The 16412-nt window shown below is 42.1% G+C and overlaps 1 protein-coding gene across 1 annotated transcript in view; it reads left to right on the top strand.

Moving 5' to 3' along the window:
• The window catches only part of LOC138952025 (transmembrane protein 179-like), a 180955-nt gene extending 165790 nt beyond the window's left edge, over window positions 1–15165 (top strand). The window contains exon 6 of the transcript XR_011451284.1: window positions 14811–15165. The gene's annotated coding sequence lies outside the window, so the exon portion shown is untranslated. The remainder of the gene's footprint in view (window positions 1–14810) is intronic.
• The last annotated feature ends 1247 nt before the right edge of the window (window positions 15166–16412 follow it).

Here is a 16412-nt window from a genome sequence, read left to right on the forward strand (position 1 = left end):
GGCATGTCCGACACAAACCGTTGCACAATTTAATGCAGGATACTTTTTAAACAAAATACAAAATTAATAAACAATCAAAAAACCAAATAATTAGTCGTCGTTAATTTTGTATTAATCATGTTTAATTGTAAATAACATTCTAATCACGCACTGATCTCAATGATAACAGAGCTTTTATGAGAGAAAAAACTCACAGCCTGAAAATGTCATTTGAAAAGCCAAAAAGAAGTTAAGAAACAAATACGAAATAGTTGGCGTTAATTTGTATTTATCATGTTTAATTGTAAATAAAATTATAATCACGCTCTGATCTCAATGATAACAAGAGCTGCTTTTAATTTGAAACAATCATCATTATTCTTCATCATTCAAACTTGTTTTGTCCTGCAGGCATGAGTAAGATCAACAACAAAAATCCTAATAAGGTTTTTGCGTTGTGAGTTTGTTAGTTGGTTGGTTATTACGTAAAAAGAAACTGCTCGTTGTCTTCTTCAGTGGTACACATTAAGAAACTATTAAATGTTCCACAACCAACCAAAACTCCTCGATCAGTCGTCACCACTTTTAGCCTACTATCAAAGAGCACCGAGATGTCATCAACTGATGCATGGTTGTGCATGCATAGAGAAGGAGAAGGAGAAAGGAAGAAGCGTTGAGCTATCCAACGGGGGAATCGTACGATCAAATGTTTGCATGCAGATCATTGCCCTCGCAGTCCATTCTAGTCACTTTCTGCATGGGGCATGAAAGTTTCAAGGTCACGCAGTTTTTAGGGGGGTGTTTGTGGCTCTCTGGAAAGACACTTAGGGACTCTGGTACATTGGTGAACAGTTTAATAAAGTTTCAGCATGCTTATAAACTTTGTCCTAGCCATTTTATTTTATTTTTTGTTATGTTAAAAGCATCTGCCGAGCGATGGACTACATTGTTCTTGATTCAACTCTTTCTGCACAAATTTCATACCCAGACAAAACTTGAAATAAGGCAAATGCCTGCACGAGTAATCTTCTTCTTCTTCTTCTTCTTCTTCTTTCTCTTCTTCTTCTTCTTCTTCTTCTTCTTCTTCTTCTTCTTCTTCTTCTTCTTCTTCTTCTTCTTCTTTCTTACATGTGAATAGTTTAAAAAAAAAATTTTTTAAAGTAGGTCGAGTAAAAACCAGATAATATTATCAATGCTGAACCGGTCTCGTATGACCCCCTGGGTTCTGGAGACAAAACAACAACAATAACAAAACTAATAAACAAACAAAATCCTATTCTCTCTCCTTGATCCTGGAGAAGAAAGAGGGGGTTGCGATGCGGGACGTTTCGACTGGACACAGAGAAATTGAAAACAAACAGGGTTTTTTCTCATTAGTTTGTACTCAAAAGGTAGCAAACGTCAATCAGCATTCACGCGTCGGAGTACAAAATGCGACTCCACAGCAAAAGTCTGCATTCTGGTGCCAGAAAAAGCAGGAGGTGCCAGACACTCTCTCGTCTCTCGTCAAGGCATCGCTTCCGGTCTTTTATTGGGACACTCTTTTGTTCTCACAGAAAGAATCCGGAGACAACAAAATTTGGTCACGGGACGGCCGAGACAACACCAAAATGTTCTTGAAAGGGAGAGAACCCTGCGGCTTCATGCCTCAAGTCCATTTGATAAAACGCATTAAACGCCACTGGTCATGTTAATGTCGCGGCACTCTAATCAAATTTAAGACGTCGATTTGAGAAGAGGAAAGAACAATAGTAGAGACTGCTTCGACTGACTGGAGGCACCACCGACTGACTGACTGACACTTCTGCCTGCTTTGAAAGTAGTTGAAATCGTGTGAAGAAAGTAGGCTTGAAGTCTTGGGGCGAGGTGTGCGCTTGATTGGGTTTTGGAAGGATTTATTTTAATGAGGAACTCTTCGAGGGAGTTCTCTGCCCTTCGTGAATAATAATGAGTTTGGTTCTGCTGTTATGTGTACGTCAGCTGCTGTTTGTTTAGGGTTGTGTCAAACGCAATCCGATGACATGCTTGCATTCATTGGCGTGTCCATTGCGTTATATATAAGCAGCATTTATATAGATTCTTTCAAGTTATTCAAATAGTGTTTTGTGTTTATTAAACAGTTAGTTAGAACAGACAAGAGTTTCGGATAGAGTATACATGGACAAGAGCGGTTCAGAAGAGGGCGGGGGAAAAAATTAAACGGTACACACAAAAACAAACTTCTCGCCCCACATCGAGGGAGGGAGGGGGGGGGGGCGATGAAAAGTGTTTTACAAATTCACAGACAGAACAAGGTTCATGAAATCTATCAACACCCGCTTCATACTTCAAAAGCCGGGAATCCGAGGAATAAAGCATCTTCCCTTGGCGTTGCACTTTGTCTCATCTGCACACCGATTAATGTCACACTTCGGCCGATCGAACAAACACGGGTTATTCCTTGTAGTAGCTAGAAACACGGCTTAGTAAGTGTCTTAATTATTTATGCCGCCTTGTACTCTCGACACTTGTTCGTGTGAACTTGTCGCATACGATTGTCTCTGTCACATTTCTTTTGCTGACGCGTATAAAAGCGGTGAAAATGATTTGTGTGAGAGCGGGGGGAGCACAGGGGAAAGGGAAAGAGTTGTGTCTGTGTTGTGTCTTTTCTGTCAAGTGTAAACAATGATATGTGTATTACATGTTCAGTACTTGTTGACGTTGTTTTGCCTGCAGCAAAGGAGTATTTTCTTCTCTGTTCATGTATCTGTGTTCTCTATTCGTTTTTGTGATGCAGTACGTGTTTATCAAAATGAAAGAAAGTGTACCTGGAGAACTGCATGTAAGGCGAGGAGAGGTGGATGGCGGTGTCTGTCTGTCTGTCTGTCTGTCTGTCTGTCTGTGTCTCTCTGTCTCTGTCTCTGTCTCTCTCTCTCTCTCTCTCTCTCTCTGTCTCTCTCTGTCTCTCTCTCTGTCTGTCTGTCTCTCTCTCTCTCTCTCTCTCTCTCTCTCTCTCTCTCTCTCTCTCTCTCTCTCTGGCTGGCTGGCTGTCTGCCTGTCTGTCTGTCTGTCTGGTTGATTGTTTGCTTTGTCTGTCTGTCTGTCTGTCTGTCTTTCAATCTGTCTGTCTGTCTGTCTGTATTCCTGTCCGTCTGTCTGTCTGTATTCCTGTCCGTCTGTCTGTCTGTCTGTCTGTCTGAGATCGGTTTCTCGTTGGGGTAGCCGTTGAACAAGAACAAGAACAAGTCTTTATAAAACACCAAACTTGCCTTTTAGTGTGCCGTACTCTTACACAAAAATGATATCGCACAATGACATATACAGATTAAACATTCGATTAAACTTAACATCGTGTATCGTTCGTAAATATGTATACACTATTAAATATCACTTCTTGTATAAAAAAAAGAAGTAAAATGATTTCCTTGTTGCAATGTTTCTGTCACTACTACACGTTTTAATTTTGCTGAAAATCCATGCTCTAGCGTTTGCTTGAAACTCAAACGAATCATGATCAGTTTCGCAGTTCAGGCTCACGTCAAAATAAAGCTGAACACTCGAATGCATGAATTATGCAGTAGCTCAACCGTGCATTGACTTGCAAACTGGAGCTAAAACTAAAGGCAATAATATTCCACCAGTCTGACCAAACTTGTTCAAAGAACACCGGCAATTATTGCTCTCGTGATCGTGAATTTTAGGCTAACCGAAACTAAACGCCAAGCCAATGGAATTAAAACTCTGCGATTCTGTGACAAAAGACAATGAGAGAGAGATTGGGAGGAAAGGGCGGTTCTTCACAAGGAGGAAAAAGCCAATTGTTGTCTTTGATTTTTGCTGGAATCAGCCAGCTCAGGGATGACGCCAGCTGTTTCAACGGTCTTCAAAGATGTCCGCAGTGGCGAGATAACCGCTTGACGGTGACATCTGGGAAGTGTTTGAAGTAGTTGAAGTCGTTGTCGGGTGTCTTGGAGACCTTAAGCCAACGACGCGTGATACTGGGGGACTGACTGAAGGGGAAAACCCAGAAAGTCAGCTTCAGCTAGGAACTGTTTGAAGTCGTTGTGGTATCTTGATTCGTCAATACCCTTAGCCAGCGACGCGTGAAGTAAGGTTAATGACAGAGGGAAAACCCCAGAATTTGCATGCATCAAATCTCTCAGTAGTGCGTAAATATGAGTGCTGAGTATGAGGTAAATCTAAAATTGGCTCTGAATTTTCCACGAGATAAATATTCCTGGCTTCGTCCTTACCCCTTTTTCTGGTTTTCTGTGTTTCTGGGGGAACTAATGGTGCAGTTTATTAAAAAAAAACTACCTACACGATTTGTGTCTTAAGTCTCAATATGTAAGAGGACAAACACAACAAAATATTCAGAATATTTTATAAATTAATCATTTTTCAAACGTCTATTCAAAGACAGACTAAACTACAAGAGCGCTGATTTTGCGGAGAGAAAAAGAACTGGTTTGAAATCCTTTGGTTACGAGGAAAATATCATATATTCTGCTCGAATAACCCCTATAAAAGATCCGACAGGGTTGAAAGTCAGTACTTTAATGCTGTACACTTTTCTTTATGACACAAAGTGTTTCGCAAAACTATCAAACCATATTATTCATCCGAAAGACTCTCTCTGCGCAGTCCTCTCCAAACAGTCGAGAAAGGATTCAAACTTTTTGACCCAGAGCATGCCTGTCAACTCAATCATTCACAAGTCTTTCTCTTCGAAAGACGAAGTGACAACCCAGACTCTCTCGCTATAGTACCTCTCCAAGAGTCTGGTACCGTCGACTACAAAGGACATCCAATTTCTTGTTTTACGCAAGAGGTCTCTGTGCCCGAGCCAGAGGTCAATACTGCAGGCCAGCGAGCTTCACGTGCCGGTGTAATGAGTGACAAATGAACCATCGTGACGACAGTGAAAAATCAGTGAAATACTCTTGCAACCATCGCTCGGGCTTCTGCGTCGACTCATTGGTGAGGACATGAAAGCTGTCCTATCTTAAAGCTATTCGATGAAATGTACATTTCATAAGTGTCCATTCCACAAAGTGTCTATTCGATAAAGGGTTTGTTCGATAAAGTATCCATTTGATAAAGCTTCCTTTGGGCCAAGTGTCCATTCGATCAAGTGTTAATTCGATAAAGTGGCCACCATTCGATAAAGTGTCCATTCGATGAATTTCAAATAAAATAACTGTTCGTAATGCCCCTGTGCTCCTTCTTCACTAAACATAAATAAGAGAACGTACTTTCTTTTTTGGGCGTGTTAACCATCCATCATTCGTTCATCTTTGTCACAGGTCAGTTTTCGTCAGCCTGTTTCTTTCTGCGTGCGCCTTCCAAAGGAAGTTTATGGAAGGAAAACACGCCGCCTTTTCGTATTAGCTAAAGAAACAGGTACTGCCTTGACTTTACTTTCCTTCACTCTTTCCCATGCTCTCGAAGTAGCGGAGAAAGGTCAACATTGGTTTACATAATTTAATACATGGATAGTGTTAATAAAATTCTTGCAATGCAGCACACATTAATCAGGTTAGTCTATAATTTTGCTAAATATCAGTATCGTACTAAATGTATCACACACTGTTCAAGCTAGGTCATGTTACTTGAATCACACTCTGATCAAATGTCTATTGCTGCTGGATTTCAATTCTGTCATGGTAATCTAACGTGACTCCGCCGCCGCAAACGTTCTTCAGGATTTTCCCTTGGAGGACATCAAAACAAAAGGAATACACATAATGTTTATGAAGTTTTGACTTAGCTCGATGTCATTGAAAAGGTACTCGAGATGACGTGCAGCACTTGACTGGTCTGAGGGCCCCAAAGGGGGGGTATCATCACGATCACGGGAAGGGAAATTTTAGCTTTCACGATCACAGTTACCTTGATTTTTGTTTTCACGATCACAAACACCTTGACGAAAAGAGGATCATAGAGTGATACAGCTGTGAAAAATGTACGTTGAAAATAAAATGCTTTGCAATAATGCCCATCACGATCACGAAAACAAATGACGATCACGATCACGAGACTTGATTTTTGTGTCATCACGGATCACGGGCAAAGTCCCATCACGATCACAGAAATGGAAATTTCAGCAATCACGGTCACAGAAAGGTAAAAAAACGCCAATCACGATCACGATTTTAAACCCTTTGGGGCCCTCTGGTCTTGAAGACCGCGCTCCTGGTTTGGGTCATCACTCTTCTTCTCAAGACACCATCATCAAGTTAATAGCAGTAGTAGTCTGGTTACATCTCTCTCCACAATTTCGGCAACATGAGGAAGAGGAAGATGAATGAATCATTTGGACCGTGGGTTCCTGAAACAGATCAAAGGGCCATATGTGTTACCTACACAGCCTGTCTAAAAGACTTGGTTTGTTCATGTTTTATTATCGTTCTCATTCTATTACTGTGTTTCGGAAAATGGGGATTTGGCAACAGCGCACATTCAAAACGTACACAACTTGACAACAACACAATGTAAATGACTGACACGATACACTCATCTCCGCCCAGATCCCGTGGAACGATTGTCGATGTAATAATCACAGTCACTTACCCTCAAAGAAGGGGAACGGCTTTTCTTCCAAGCGTTCTTCGTTCCGTGGACTTGCGGAAAACGACCCTCTCGTGAAACGATTTTAGTTTACGTCAGTACACTTGGATACGTCACATGAATACGTCACTTGGCTACGTCGTGTAATGCGCGAGTAGTCTCGGTTGCCTATTCTATTCTTGACAGGTTCGCGCCTCATAATAATAATTCATGACAGCCCCTTTCTTGAGAATGAATTTCCCAAATTTAGTCACTATATGAAGCGCGACTTAATTAATTTGCTCTATGGTTGTCACAACCCGGTATTTCTTACCTCCTTTCTTCTTTACAAAAACGATTTGAGCATTGTACGGTGAGTTTGCCGGTTCAATGACCCTGAGCTTCAACATCTCGTCGATCTCGTCTACAACCGTTTTCACCATCGCATGAGGTATGGGTCTCGGTTGAACAAACACAGGTTTCTTCTCTGAAAGTTCGATTCTGCACTTCTCCAAGTTGGTAGTAATCGGTACATCAGTCATATTCTTGGAGAATGTACTACAGATCGCTTTCGCCTCTTTTGTTCTTTCTCTACTCAATTCTTTACAGAAGTTCACGCTTGTGACATCTTCTGTACGAGTAGTTTCCAGCAGAGGAATCATCTTCTGAGTGTCTATTCGGAAGATATCATCGTTCATCGTATCATCTTCCTCGATGACTACGGCGATGTGTTCTTCTGCTTCTTCTTTTTTTTTTCGTCAATTCTGTTTCTGAGGTCGACAACGTATTCTGCTGTCGTCTTCTGTTCACCTTCGACCGATTCATCAGTCCATGCCCGACGCAGATCCTGCATGGGACCTCTGATGGTCTTGCCATACTGCATTTCAAAGGGTGAGAACCCCAGACTGTCTTGAGGTGCTTTCTTGGTTCTGCTTTTTGGCGCTGTTCTTTGGCATGTGTCACACGAGAGACAGTAACGTTTTATGTCTCCGACAAAACCTGGCCACCAGAACTCACACCGGATTCTATCAGTGGTTTTCTTTTGCCCGAGATGACCTGCCATCGGGTGGTCGTGCCCAAAAGAAAGAACTTTGGTTCTCATTTCTTTGGGAACAACGACTTTACTAGACTCACTCCCGGTTTTGTCGAGGGTTGTCCTGTACAAGATTTCTTTCTTGTAGACATACCTCACGCCGTGGAATGATTCTCCTGAAACAGCCATCTGGCGTACTTTTGCCAGTGTTTCATCATCATTCTGAGCCTTCTTGAGATCGTGCGGGGAATACATCTTGTGTGTATTTCTGTCATCATGCCTAGTTCCCGGCACAGGTTTCTCATTCTGCTCTTTTTCCTCCTTCTCTTGCTTACGTGTACTGACCGTCGCGTTGGTCTCACCTTGATACCAACTCGGGTCACGTACTGGAAACAAAGGGGTCTTCCTCTTGTTCTGGCCTACACCATACCATTTTCCTATGAGGACAGGATAAATGGGATCTTCGAGTATGACCACTTCGGTTTTGGCATCAAAATACGGACAGTCAATGTGGGCCACAGCCGTGGGACACAATTTCCGTGTTTTCTTCTCTGCGAGAGTAGTTTCTTTTTTCTTTGCCAAGTACCTTTCTTCAGGTATAAGGTCGGCCCTGACCATAATACCTGAGCACCCGGAATCGCGTAATGCTTTTACGATTCGGCCGTCTAATTTGATGAACACTTCCTCTTTGAAATCCTTCTTTTTGCACGACTTGCACAGCTTGTCAAGATGTACGGGGATTTCTTGTCCATCAAATTCATTTCGAACATGAACTGCGTGAACGCTTTCTCCCTTATTGGGACAAAATCGCGACAGGTGCCCTTTGCCCTTGCAAAAAAAACAACAGCCTGTGGCTTTCAGTCTTTGCTTTTCATCATCGCTCACGTATTTATGTTCTTTCTGTGACGCTTTCTCTTTCGCGTCACTTCTGACGACATTCGAACTTTTTGTGTTCGAAAACGCGCTGCCGCTAGAATGGTTTTGGTGAGATTGCCGTGGCCTGATGTTCGAACGTGATTGTTCGTACTCCGTGGCAATTTCGCCCATTTCTTTCGCAGACTTCGGTTTCCGATCAAGTACGTGCAACATCACTTCGGCAGGGAAGGTGTTCTCTAATTGTTCTCTGAGAACTAGATCCTTCAGATCTGCCACATGTTCATCGCACTTGGCTAACTCGATCCATTTATCGAGGATGCGCTCAAGTTTGGTGACATGTTCTTTGTACGTGTCAGATGGGTTTCGCTTCAGCTGACGGAATTTCTTCCGATATTGATCTGCTGTCAGTTGAAATCCATCATACAACGCATTCTTCAAAGTGTTGTAATTGCGCGCGTCTTCGAAACTGAGTTTTGCATAAATGGTTCTCGCCTTTCCTTTCAGGAAATACACCATTCTCGTAGCTTTGCGTTCGTCGTCGAGATGACAGTCGGTTGCATAATGTTCAAATTGTGCAAACCAACTCTCGATGTCGTCTTTGTCATCAAGAAAAGGGATTTTTGGGATAAAGTCGTCATCCCCACGACGCCTCGACGCGTTATTGTTGGCGTTGTCTCGGCGTGCTTCCGTTTGTATCCTCAACTGTTCTAGCTGAAACGCGCGATCGGCTTCTCGTTCACGTTCGAGAACTTCACGTTCACGTTCACGTTCGAGAACTTCACGTTCACGTTCACGTTCGAGAACTTCACGTTCACGTTCACGTTCCTCTCGTGCGCGTTCTTCAGCTACAAACTCCCGCAAGTCTTTGCCTTCGAGTCCTAACTCTCGTCCTATCGCCAAAAGTTCGCGAGTCCACTCCAATCCGGATTTCACAGGGTGGATCGGACCTGCACGTTCATTACTCGCAGCGGATACATAAGTCGTTACACGCGCGCCTAACGTCTGAGAATCATTATCGCTCGATTCTCCTTGGGTGTTTGTGTCACCACCTTCAACATCTGAAACTACGGCCTCAGCCGTATTCTGGTCCTGCGGGTCAGCGTTCATTTTTGCTATATGCGCCCTAGTACTCGGGTGTTTGGATGTTTGCATATCCTTTACGTTAACTCACACACAGATATTCACTGAATCAAACTGCAAATACGTGATGCTCGGTTGAAAAACCGATTTGACTAAACTGCTTTTCACACACTATTTACTAGAGAGAGAAAACTCCCCCACTATAGAATGAAGTGTTACTTTAGTGAAGCTCACTTTGCTACTTGAATTCATGAACGTTCAACGTTACCTCAGTAAACGTTACGTGTCCCAATGACACGATTTCTCTGAACCATTCTAATATCCTTTTATAACCACGGATACCTAACACTAGAATTTATGGTTCTTCTGGTATATGTCAAACAATATACCGTTCTATCGAGTGAACTTCATTTTAATATCTCATCGGCGCTCCATCAACGTGGACCTTTCGCCTATATCAATATCAACTCGATTCTATCGCACAGTAAGTCGAAATAAGATTCTTCAATTATCTACTGCTGTATAGACAATAATCTAAATTTCCTAACCCTTACTCTTGGCGTTGTGAAGTGTGACTGTCTGCAGAATCAACTTCACTTCCACGGTCCTTCTGGACGAAGATGAGTGCTATCCCTCGTATATAACCCAATTCGCCCACCAACCTCCCACGGCGACCAACAATATTATAATTTTGTCGACTAAGGGACACAGGATGGCCTGACAGGGTGTTAGTCCACTGTCTTCTGTTATAGCTTTTTGTTTAGCACAGCCAAATAGGGGGAACTAAACTACTATAACATTAGTGCTTTACGTAAATTATTATAGTGACGTCAAAGCCTTGCGTCACTCTTCATTTGGATTATTCCCGTGTGCTGAAGCACACACGTCAGACTCTGTTATCGTTAAATGATGAGCTAACTATAAACATGAATAAACACAAAAGTTGATTTATACGATGATGAACATGAACGGACGAACACACAAACGAAAAACGAATAGGGAATTTGTTTGAAGAAAATTTGTTTGGGGAAGCCAAATTGAAATTACGAGTTACAATATCCCGGACGAGCCCCCATATGTCACAGGTCAGTTTTCGTCAGCCTGTTTCTTTCTGCGTGCGCCTTCCAAAGGAAGTTTATGGAAGGAAAACACGCCGCCTTTTCGTATTAGCTAAAGAAACAGGTACTGCCTTGACTTTACTTTCCTTCACTCTTTCCCATGCTCTCGAAGTAGCGGAGAAAGGTCAACATTGGTTTACATAATTTAATACATGGATAGTGTTAATAAAATTCTTGCAATGCAGCACACATTAATCAGGTTAGTCTATAATTTTGCTAAATATCAGTATCGTACTAAATGTATCACACACTGTTCAAGCTAGGTCATGTTACTTGAATCACACTCTGATCAAATGTCTATTGCTGCTGGATTTCAATTCTGTCATGGTAATCTAACGTGACTCCGCCGCCGCAAACGTTCTTCAGGATTTTCCCTTGGAGGACATCAAAACAAAAGGAATACACATAATGTTTATGAAGTTTTGACTTAGCTCGATGTCATTGAAAAGGTACTCGAGATGACGTGCAGCACTTGACTGGTCTTGAAGACCGCGCTCCTGGTTTGGGTCATCACTCTTCTTCTCAAGACACCATCATCAAGTTAATAGCAGTAGTAGTCTGGTTACATCTCTCTCCACAATTTCGGCAACATGAGGAAGAGGAAGATGAATGAATCATTTGGACCGTGGGTTCCTGAAACAGATCAAAGGGCCATATGTGTTACCTACACAGCCTGTCTAAAAGACTTGGTTTGTTCATGTTTTATTATCGTTCTCATTCTATTACTGTGTTTCGGAAAATGGGGATTTGGCAACAGCGCACATTCAAAACGTACACAACTTGACAACAACACAATGTAAATGACTGACACGATACACTCATCTCCGCCCAGATCCCGTGGAACGATTGTCGATGTAATAATCACAGTCACTTACCCTCAAAGAAGGGGAACGGCTTTTCTTCCAAGCGTTCTTCGTTCCGTGGACTTGCGGAAAACGACCCTCTCGTGAAACGATTTTAGTTTACGTCAGTACACTTGGATACGTCACATGAATACGTCACTTGGCTACGTCGTGTAATGCGCGAGTAGTCTCGGTTGCCTATTCTATTCTTGACAGGTTCGCGCCTCATAATAATAATTCATGACAATCTTCCATTATAAAAGAACAAAATATGTAAGTCGAAGTGACTCTCTTAGGAAATCCAAATAAAGAGGAAACTTCTGCTTACAAACGCCATGGGAAATTGATCGTAAGTTCGTAGCCCAAAGGCTTTCTCCTTTTTTTGTCTATCCGTCAAAACTAACACAGTAAGAACTTTAAAAAACAGTACTCATATGTTCACTGCTAGGCCTTTTCTTCCGCCTATATTTGTCGATACTAATACATCAGCAACCTTTCGTTACATATACAGACCGATCCAAAGATCTGTCAAAGCTGTCTGTTAGTTCTACTGCACTTACTTTCTGTATAGAGATGAATGAAATACCATCGGCAAAAACGAATTCTGGTTGGCGGTTATTGCTAGCAATAAAATCAGTTTATCTTAGTAAACACAGTAAAAAAATACACTCAAATCGATAAGTTCGAATAACCTGTCTTTGTTTCTTTGTTTGTTTGTTCTTTTTTCTTCTTTTTTTTCAAATCCAAGGATAAAAAGGTGCAATCAGACTTTAATGCCAAGTCGCGTTCGTCGCTACACTGCAACATTAGAGGGAGACGACCTTTAGTGACACTGCTACTTTGTCTTCTGGAATTCCAAATTAATCCGCCAGAAAAAAATCAGATGGCATTGTCCTGCTATGGGGCCTGCCTCTAATGGACTAGTTAACGTCTGACCCCTCCCCCTTCCGGTAGGCGAGCGGCAGTCAATCCATTTCCCGCCAATTTTGATTTTTGAAAAAGGATTCAAATCGGATTCGCAGGAGACACGACACTGCACAGGAAACGAAAAGGACAGAAAGAACTTGCCTGAATTAGAAACGAAAGAGAGTTTAAATTTGTCGTGTCCAACTCTGTTTCATGTCAGATGGATTTTTTTGTTCCAGTCCGAAAATTTCGTGAATAATGACTTCACGTTTCCGAGCTGAGTGAGTCTTTCTATTAATCCTCATTGGAGTCTGTTCGGTCGCTCATTAGCAAAGTCTAGTTGTAAGGCAAACATCTGATCGCTGAAACGGTTTAGTCCAAGTGAACTATAGTTGGATGTTTGAAAACGAAAAAAATAGTCTCATAACTGTTTTGCTTTTGCTCTCTGGAAAGCAGTTTTCGAAAGCCACCTAAATCTGAATGTCAACATGAATCTTATTATTCAAGCAGATGTGTCCTGTTACAAACTTGCATATCTGCAGGAATCAGAACTTGATTTCGAATAAGAAACGGCTTAACTATTCATGCACATCATCTTTTCTGTAACAAGTCCCTTCGCACTGAAATATATAGTTTTTTTCCTAAACAGTATGCAGCTGCTTTCGTCTTCGGTCAGCAATCAGACATAGCATGGACACTATGTTGGTAACAAACTTCAGATGAAAACAAACTTCAAAGCCAATTCAGTCTGGCAGTCCTTTTCGTTCCTCTGAATTGACAATTCTTGGTCAAATCTTTGACGGAAAAAGAAGGGTGTCGAGGCGTGTAAGATGACAGCCATTGTTTGCAGGCGCCGGAAGTGGGGCACACGTGCACGTGTCTGCGCATGAGCAGTGCTGTGCTGGGGTAGTTGCGGAGTTTTTGTCTCGTTTATGAATGAAGAGTCGAGTGCCTTGTCAAGCGTATGCTTTTTAGGAGGCAGATCCCCCCAATATCAAAATTCATCGAAATATTACGGAATTTTAATTAAAGGTCCAAAGCGGCTTCCGCGTTTGCAAATTAAAATTATTTTTTGCTCAGTCCTTTGAATTACCCGTGTTCTCTCTCTCTCTCTCTCTCTCTCTCTCTCTCTCTCTCTCTCTCTCTCTCTCTCTCTCTCTCTCTCTCTCTCTCTCTCTCTCTCTCTTCAGAAGCTCTCTCTAAAATCACAGACGTTAGCAAAAAAAAACTGAGCAGGCAAAACTCTGTGCAAACTAAAACGTTTTAGAAAGAATGTCATCATTTAATTATAACAGTCTTGTGGGTGTGTTTTTTAATGTTCCTTGTGGGCGACTTTTTCCAGATTCATCCATCTTCAATGTCTTCTTCTTCTTCTTCTTCTTCTGCTTGTTTTTCTTCTTCACTGTTCTTCTTCTTCTGGAACACTCGCCGCGATCATGACTTTTTCCGAGACTTACGCAATCTGCCTCCTTCAATTCCTAAAATTACGCCCTTGACTTACCAGTATTCTTCAGACATGAAACAGAATCAACATCAAGGTGATCCTCGTTCCAAGAAAATGCGACCGGGTCAAAGAGAGCTCGCCTTTGGAGCATGCCGCTAAGCATGATGGGTGCAGACATGTATCAGGTCAGACAGCACGTGCACCTATTAGTGCGCATGCGCCGCGCCGAGGCGGCAAAAGGAATCTCGAACGTCTCGGCTTTGCAGACGATCCATTCTTCTTCCTCTTCTGGTCTCGGCGTGCTGTGCACGGAGTTTATAGGTTGTTTTAGTGGGTGTATTTTGTGCAAGCGGTTCGTTGTTGGTTTCCTGAAATATTGCAATGAAAGACTGAACTGAGAAGAAGAAGAAGACCGAAGAGGAGAATAAGAAGAAGAAAAGTAGTAGAAGAAGAAGAACGTGCAAGAGAAGACCGAAGTAGAACAAGAAGTACAAACAACCATATATTTTACATTTGAGCCGGTGCGTGTGTGTGTGTGTGTGTGTGTGTGTGTGTGTGCGTGCGTGCGAACGTGCGTGCGTGGGTGCGTGCGCGTGCATGCGTGCATCCGTCCGAGTGTGTGTATGTGTGCTTGCGAGCGTTCCGTATGCTCACATGCTTGCTAGCTTGTTTGATTATAGTATCATTTGCACTGAATATATAATACAGACACAACATGTGACAATCTCACCGGCGAGAAGATTTAGTCATCATGGGAAAACGCCATTTCTTAAATTCAGGATACGTTTGAACATCGGATAGATCGGGACCAACACGTCTAGCTGGCCATGGGTTGTTGTATGCAGTGCAGGCCCCTGGGTCAAAGCAAAGCAGACAAAATGTTGAACAATGTTATGTAACGAGATGTAGAAATTACGGATCTTATTGGAACCGACAGAGGAGAGAAACTATAGATAGTTAAGAAGAAAGAAAAGAAAGAAAGAAAAAAATAACTATGGACGAAGCTTAAAGCCATATGTACTCGATGACTATACACGCTAATTGCTTTACCAACAGCTGGAGACAGACTAAATTAAGTTCCCTGCAAAATATTGTGGTCTAGGACCCCTTAAATGTTGAGATATTTGAATTTTCATTTTGATCTGGATCGTCCTATTTATAGATTTGGCAACACATGTAACGTTGATGCAAGGGAGAGAACACCGCGGCTTTGTTGACATCCTCACTTTTTCAGAGGCTAGAACAAGCTGTAATGCATGTATTATGGTCCGCGCATGGTGACGTATCGTCATTATATGGTCTTATGGTGCGTTTGACATCGATTGTGGGCAAACTACACTTTGTAAACACGGGAGTGCGTTAGCCTATGCCTTTAAGTGCAAAGTGATCAGAAAAAGGAGAGAACGCCAGAGCTGGTCATCGAACCTCTTAAAGGAAATGGCTCGTGTATATGTCTTAATATTGTTTATGTTGTTAGTGTTGGTGTTGGAAGCTCGAGTTCACATGATAAGGAATATAATTATGGCCTTTCTGAGAAGCGTGTACTGAATGTCGGCGCTTAACTTTGTTCCAGCTACAAGTCCACGACAAAGAATTTGTATATAAACAAACAGCACTGCACAAGAAACAAAAACCGTCTACTCTTTTCAGTGCATGGAATGTTCTTCTGTCCTTTCTGTGCAGTTTCTTCCACAATCAGCTCAAATACATAACAACACACTAAGGTCTTTCCTGCAGGGATACGGACAGCGCAACCGCGAGATAGGAAAGCATAACGATAAATGCCATGTTCACCCATCCCAAGTCAGTCGTGTGCCATCTTGCATGTCAGACTCAGATTTCTAACAACAAAGAAAGATTCTTTCTAAAGTCGAACGCACCAAGACACCCACACAAAAATGCCACACGCTAGGTCAACAACGCCAACTCTTCACCACTAATTTCTCATGATAGAATCGTGAACTTCAGATTTCTAACCAAAACTTGATCTTGCTTCTGGAGTCGGACAGACCAAGAAACCCTAAAAACAATGCGAAAGGACACAGAACAATAAGTGATATGTATATAATGGTATCAGGTCATTAACGCCAAGCTGTGTAGCATCTAGCATAACACCGTTGTAAACTAAAGATGTCTAATAGGAAACAAAGGACCAAAGAAGAACAAAACCTATGCTGTAAAATAATAGACGAGAGTTATCTGATATAACTATGTCTATTTTCAGGTCGACCACGCCAAGTCAGGTATTTCGCACGGTAGCCTGTTAAAAACTAAAGATTTGAGCAGGAAGCAAAAATCCTTCTTCGGAAAAAATAACAAAGAAAGAAAGGAAGAAAACTGGCCCAGGATAAAGACCAGTAATATATATATTTAGGTCAGCCACGCTAAGTCGCGTGGCATTTTGCACGTGCGAGCAAGATTCAATATCATAGACCTACGACATTTGGCAGGCACCCAGAGATGTGAGGATGGCATCTTCGGAATCACGTGCAAGACTAAATTCTTCGGTACTGTGTGTGTTGTCCCTGTGGAGACCGCTCTGTCTTCTGTCAAAGGGAGCTTGAGAGGTTGAATAAAGAATGTCTGTGCTGGAGACACATAAAGTG

This window comes from Littorina saxatilis, linkage group LG17 (assembly GCF_037325665.1).
Source record: "Littorina saxatilis isolate snail1 linkage group LG17, US_GU_Lsax_2.0, whole genome shotgun sequence".
Lineage (NCBI taxonomy): Eukaryota > Metazoa > Mollusca > Gastropoda > Littorinimorpha > Littorinidae > Littorina > Littorina saxatilis.